The following is a 6,459-nucleotide window of genomic DNA, read 5'->3' as shown; positions in this document are numbered from 1 at the left end:
ATTGAAGAAAATTATGATAGGCAGTTGGTTGTCGATTATGATGGTAAGAAAATACGGGATGAGATAGTTAAAGCTTTATCTGATAGGGTGATAGTTGATTTACTGGAAAACATTAAGTCTGCTCAAAGAGAATGGCCGGTTGATATAGTAAATATGCAAGAAAAAGAAAGAGATTTGTGTAGAACATTCCTAATTTTGAAGTGAGCATCAAAAAGAAGAAAGTCCAAAAGGAAAAGGTGAATGTGGAGAAAAACAAGGAGAAGATAAATGAAGAACCCATTCATGTAATTCCTTTACAAGCTGTGAAACCAAAAGAATATGAGCTGAATGAACATATGGATCTCAATGAACCTCAAATAGGGGCATTGGAAGATCTATATGATCTTGAAGAGGGTGAGGAAGGTGAAGGAGAAAAAGAAAAGGAGCATGGTTCAAATCATTTTGACTAACATACACATTGAGAACATTGAGGCTAGAATTGAAGAAGTAAGAAGGCAAGATCCAAGGATCCTTGCATTATTGAGGCATGTGATGGAGTTTGATGTAATAAAGAATCTTTGATGTGGGCCCAACTGTAGAATATCGGGCCATGATGTTTTTGGAGGCCTAAGATCGCGCTTACGAAGGTCTTGCAAGAAAATGGGCATTACTTGGACTACGGGCTTCCGTTTCAAGCGTGCTACCAGTCAAAACGACCGTTGAAATGTGGGCCACATTATGGTAACTTGATGTAGGCGGGTTATCCCGTTTATTTTTCTGAAATAAGGCTTCTAAATAGACTTTTTTGCCATTTTTATATTTTGTCTAGTTTTTGGGCTGTTGTTGGGCCTGTGGTTATTTTTGTAGGCCCAAACCCATTTTGGATGCTTTATTAATATGTTAAGTTACTTGTGACTGATCATTGATCAGATTTGAATAAAAAATATATTGGCTTTTCAAGTTCCTGCCTCTAGGGTCGAGTTTGGGGGTTTGGGGCATCACGGGTATTCAAAGAATCAACGTGATTAGCCTTCGTTTACAAATAGTACGCTGCATAAATCTTAGTGATGAAGATTTTGACCATCTGTTGGGAAAAAGGAGAGATGCTGAGAGGAAATGGAGGGAAGAGAAGAAAAAGATATTGAATTTGCACTTATTATTATATATATATATATATTTAAAAGGCAATGTCGGTTATACTCACAAAGTGTACTGTTCATTCTTCTTACAATTTTTACTGCATATTGTACAACCACCTTATACTTTCTTATTTCCATGTTTCAGCTTGGGATTAACCCACATCCCTCCACCCACCGCTAATACGTCCACCGTTCCCTCTTACTTCACCAGACAAGATGGAGGGAGGCGTTCCATTACTGCTTCACAAAGACACAAAGATATCGACAGAAATTGAGAAAGACAATAGTACTGCCACGACGAGGATGGCTGCTACGGTTCAGACGTGCTTCCGGCCAGTTATGGAACCATTTTTCCTCGACGGAGAAAAAGGAGATCCGTTTTGGTATCCCTAATTTCCCTAACCTTTTTCACTTAAATCGAATGGGGTTTATATTTTGGGGGAAATCATACTTATACTTTTCTTGTGGAAAATCTATCTGTTTGTATAACATTCTGATTTTGATATTTATCATCATTATTGCTATGGTCTCTATACCTAACCTTTTTTTAAAAAAAATATAGATTTTTTTTACACCTCAGGTTTTGTGAAATTTCCAGTTTTGCAAACCAAATATCTGGAATTCTAAATACGTGTAGAAGTGACAACTGACAACTATGTGTGTTCTGGCTCCTAGGGAAAGCCTCTCGCTCCAGGTTACATAGATCATATTTGATAACATGTGTGTTTAATTGGCATGAACAGACGGCCCTTATGAAGTTTGTTGACCAACTGGAAAGGACCGTTACCGTAAACACTTGGACTAAAGGGGCAAGGTGAAGTTCAATTTCATGTGCCTCAAGGTGAAAGAAATAACACACTTTTTTTTTGTTGTACTTCATTAATTAATACAACTTTATATTTTCGCTTTCTAATGATATTGAGCACATTGTTATAGGTTTCTATGGTATCATGGTTTAAAAATCTAATGTTATGGGATTACTCGGTAATGCATTGATGTTGGTTTAAGAGTGTTGGCTTATGAGTATGCTTCAAATGAATCCCTTTATTATATTTTGCATTGTAAGAGCTTTTACTAACATAAGTTTGTGATCATGCAGTTGTAATCAGTTACTTTTTGACTCAAGTTTATGTTGTTCCGCAGGTAGGTTATCAGACCCTTTGTTGTACTATTGATTATTATTATTATTATTATTATTATTATTATTATTATTATTATTGTTGTTGTTGTTGTTGTTGTTATTATTGTTATTATTATTATTATTATTATTATTATTATTATTATTATTATTTTGTTTAGCTGTGAACCAAATATTCATGTGTACACAGCCCATTCTCAGAAAGGTATCCAATTGTTTTTGATAAATTGCAACAACAAAAAATCGGAGTGTTTTTCTTTTTTACATTCACTTATGTAACTTTGTGGTTAATTGCAGGAAATCCGAGTGGTTGGTGATGCTCCTTTAGATAAGCGTGGGAAACTGTTAAATCATCATATTATAACTTACGAACGTGAAGGATTGCAACTTGGGTTTTGTTGTAATTCATTTGACGTGCCCGCCGCAACGCGCGGGTACTATTACTAGTTTTATCTAAAACAATGTAAATACTCTGATGAGCAGCTGAACAAAATGACCTTTGAAGAAATTGAAAGTATGAGTAAAGCATTAAAAGCCAAAGAAGAAGAAAATGAAAAGAAGAGAGTTGAAGTGAAAGACAAAGCTGAAATGGAAAGAAAATCAAGTGTTTTGAGAAGATTTAGGGGGGAGGCTGGTTTCCTTGTTAAAAAAGGTGTTGGATTTGATATAGTTGAATCAATGTTAAGGAAAGAACTAGAAGCAAAATTCAAACTGCTATCAAAGAAAGTCCATGAAGAAGAGAAAATCATTGCCTGACACAAGAGAGAAAGAAAACAAAAGGAGAAGGCAGAAAGGGAGAAAGAAGATAAAGAAAGAAAAAGATTGGTAGATAAGGCAATGGAAATAATTGAAAATGAAAAGAAGAATGTTCTTATTGAACAACAGGAACAACTGCTTGACATTGACAGGCTGATGACTACAAGAGGTGCTTATGAAGATTTAAGTAAACTATCTGGCACTCAAATAAAAGAACTCTATGATTTGGAGTTGGCAAAATATAAGGAGGAGATGAGAACTCAAAAAATAAATGAAGAAACAAAAGCATTTTCCTCCTCTATTACACAAACTGAAACAAGACCAACTGTCACTGAGTTGGGTAATGATGAAAAGCCTTGGAAAGATAAAGAGAAGGCTGATATTCTGAGGAATATTATGTTGAAGAAAGGAATGCCAATTAGTGTGTTTGACAATCTTGGGAAGTCTCAACTGAAAGAGCTATATGAGAGTGAGATGGAGTTGTTTAATGAGGTAACTAGGGAAATTGAAATAAATAAATTCATTCCTAAATAACCCAGTCCTCCCAAGTATGTTCCCAAGAAGCATGTGATTCAAGAACCACAGTCACCCTCAAAAGAACAGATGGACAAAGAAACAATTGACATGATAAATATTTTGTCCAAAGAAGGTGTTGATTATTTATCTACGATGATGTTGATCAAGGCTGATATTATCAAGATTTTTGAATCAAAGGGACATGTTAGAAGACCTCAAGAAGAAAGACATTTTTTATCGAGGGCTTCAACATCTAGAGTTCCCATTCCAACCACCAGGTCATGTTTGCAAAGAGAAGAACGCCCACCATCAACTGTGGATTTACCAAAGAATCTATACTTTGATTCCAGGACCAAGACTTTGAAGGTTATTATGAAGAGTGGTGTGTTGAAGAAAATAATTTGTAGGGATGACTTCAGGGAATTTAACAAGGAGAAATTGACAAAACTAGCTGACATATACCTTTATGATTATCAACAAAGGGATAGGTTTGCTAGTTCACAAAGGAATGACTTGTCCAAATATTTGAAAGATCAAGCTAAGGTAGGCTTTCCTTTATTGAATAAGAAAAGGAAGTTAGAGTATAATGAAGCAGAAAAGAGGAAAAGACAAAAGAGGCTTAATGAAATCAGAATGCAGGGATCTCATTTGACAAGACCAAAAAGTTTATTAATCCATATGCCAACATGAAGGAGTGCATTAGTATGAAGATACGAATGAGCAGAAAAACTCATAGGTACAAAGAAATGGAATGATTTCAAGAATAAGCTATGAAAATAAAACTGATAGTTTTATCATGAGAAATTCTAAAGGTCTTGCTCTGGGCATTATAAAAGATAATTCTGAATTGGAATTTCTTCATGTGGATGACTTAAAAGACATTATGCAATGGAACTTCCCTGAGGATCATCCATTCCACGTGGAGATATCAATATTCCAACAAAAGGCAACAACTGTTTTTTTTATTATGTTTTTGATGTAATTTTTATTTTGATGTGTAATGCCCTTGAGGCAGAATTAGAATACGTAATCTTTTATTCAAGTAATGTAATTTACTGCTTTCAAGGATTTGATGTGTATTTTTGAAACAAGTGTATGTAATCAAGATGTGTTTTGGTGCATCTGAGTTTGTTCCAATCTAGGGGGAGATTGTTGGGCCTAAAAGATGATCAAGGAAGATTGTAATCTACCCAACCTCCTCAGAAATATGCAAGGATTCAATAAGATGATCTCAAGCACACTTGTATGAAGTTAATGGAATTATAATAAGGACTTCTACGAGCAAAGTTCAACCTCGAGCAAGCTATGGTAACCCAAGCATGCTATGTTTGCTAGAATAAGTCTTTGACAAAAGGTTGAAAAGATCAATAAGGACAAGTTTGCCGAGCAATGTTTGGTATTATTATGAAGATTGAAGTCTGCTTGAAGAATATTTTCTTAGGAAAATATTCAAAGTAAAAGCTTACTCGAAGGAATGTTCAAGCACACTCAAGGGTTACATGGTTTGCTCGACAAAGAGAAAAACTTACTCGAAGACCTATTTGACAATTGTAATAATTTAGAATATGTTTATACAATCATTAGGGTTTCTAGAAAGTGTCAGGTGAGACTATAAAAGGGAATACTAGGTCACATTTATGACCACGGCTGATTACACACTTTCCTAAGCAGACATGGTATTTTGTACGGAAAGGCAGTCACACCTGACATTTCACCTGAAACCCTAAAGGCATTTCCTTTTGTATCTTCACTGGTTATCATGAAATGGAAATCTTTTGAGTTTATAGCGTGTTTTTCGTCTTTGTGTTACAAAGCAACATTCTGAATACTACTGATTCCGCCAGTTTTAGTCAAGAGGTTTTTTACAAAGTTATTTCGTAATTTGTCTTGTCAATTTATCTGCGGGTTACGAGTTTGTATTGATAGTTAATCGATCCTGACAATCCTTCACTTCCACTTTGTCTTCGTCGTAGGTGCTCACAGTGAGTGATTTTTTTGGTGTGTGGTTCAAGAATGGATAGCGCCAATGATGAGACCGATATGACTCAATTAAGGTAAGATGAATAACAAGAATTTAACATTTCTAGTGCAAGAAGGTTAGATTATCTCTTTGTTTACATTGACCATATTCTATTAAGGTACAATGGTATTTATTTAAAGAGAAAAGGAATATTTTGATGGGTTCATCCTCTAACGGTTTGATAGCGATCTTCGAATCTCATTGGTAAGGAACCTTCTTATTCCTTTTGCCTTATTGCCACGACATCCATATGATCTTCCTTTGGTAACCTATTTGATTCTCCTTCTAGAAGTTATTCTGTAACAACTCGGGTTTTCATATTATGTATTAATTACCGATACTCGACCCTTTTTTTTGTTTTCAGATAATTTAATCAATTATGTAAATTATATTTCCCTTTTCTTTGTCTAAAATTTTCTCGACTTTGTTAAATATACAAAATTTACCCTAAACTCAAATTTTATCCTAATATGTATCCATCTCTAAAGTGGAGGGACCTTTTAGCAAAATCTGGTAAACAAAGATTCAACCCAATTACCCAACCCATTTACCAAACCCATATCCAACCCTCAAACCCGTTTATAGGCAAAACCATAACCCGTATGATTTCTTGCACCTTAATTATCGCCTTAAACTTGGAAATGATTATTGAAGATCGTTTATACGCGTATCATTGCTAACACCGACAATTTAATTAAGAAACAACAATTAATTAAGGATCGTAATGCTTAACTAACGAAGCCGACTTTATTCATATGCTAATACACCATTTAGAGTTGTCCATAACTTAATTAAACTTGTCAACACCATATACATAACCCGTCGATCATAACCCTAAACTTAATCGCTCTAAGATTTTCTCTTCATATGTTGTTTTTACGGGTTTCTGGCCGCCGGCTTCTAGTCATATA

General features: G+C 34.9%; 1 long non-coding RNA gene across 2 annotated transcripts; it reads left to right on the top strand.

Moving 5' to 3' along the window:
• Positions 1-1,503: 1,503 nt before the first annotated feature.
• LOC143543994 (uncharacterized) lies at positions 1,504-2,703 on the top strand. Of its 2 annotated transcripts, XR_013137178.1 has the most exons (5): positions 1,504-1,959; positions 2,055-2,141; positions 2,218-2,261; positions 2,418-2,461; positions 2,554-2,703. It is a non-coding gene; the product is annotated as an uncharacterized LOC143543994 (long non-coding RNA). The 2 variants fall into 2 exon arrangements; XR_013137177.1 differs by having other exon boundaries at positions 2,055-2,261.
• Positions 2,704-6,459: the final 3,756 nt, after the last annotated feature.

This window comes from Bidens hawaiensis, unplaced genomic scaffold (genome assembly GCF_021521415.1).
Source record: "Bidens hawaiensis isolate Kalapana, Puna unplaced genomic scaffold, B.hawaiensis_p1.1 tig00013425_1, whole genome shotgun sequence".
Taxonomy (NCBI): domain Eukaryota; kingdom Viridiplantae; phylum Streptophyta; class Magnoliopsida; order Asterales; family Asteraceae; genus Bidens; species Bidens hawaiensis.
This window is presented reverse-complemented; position numbering and strand designations above follow the sequence as displayed.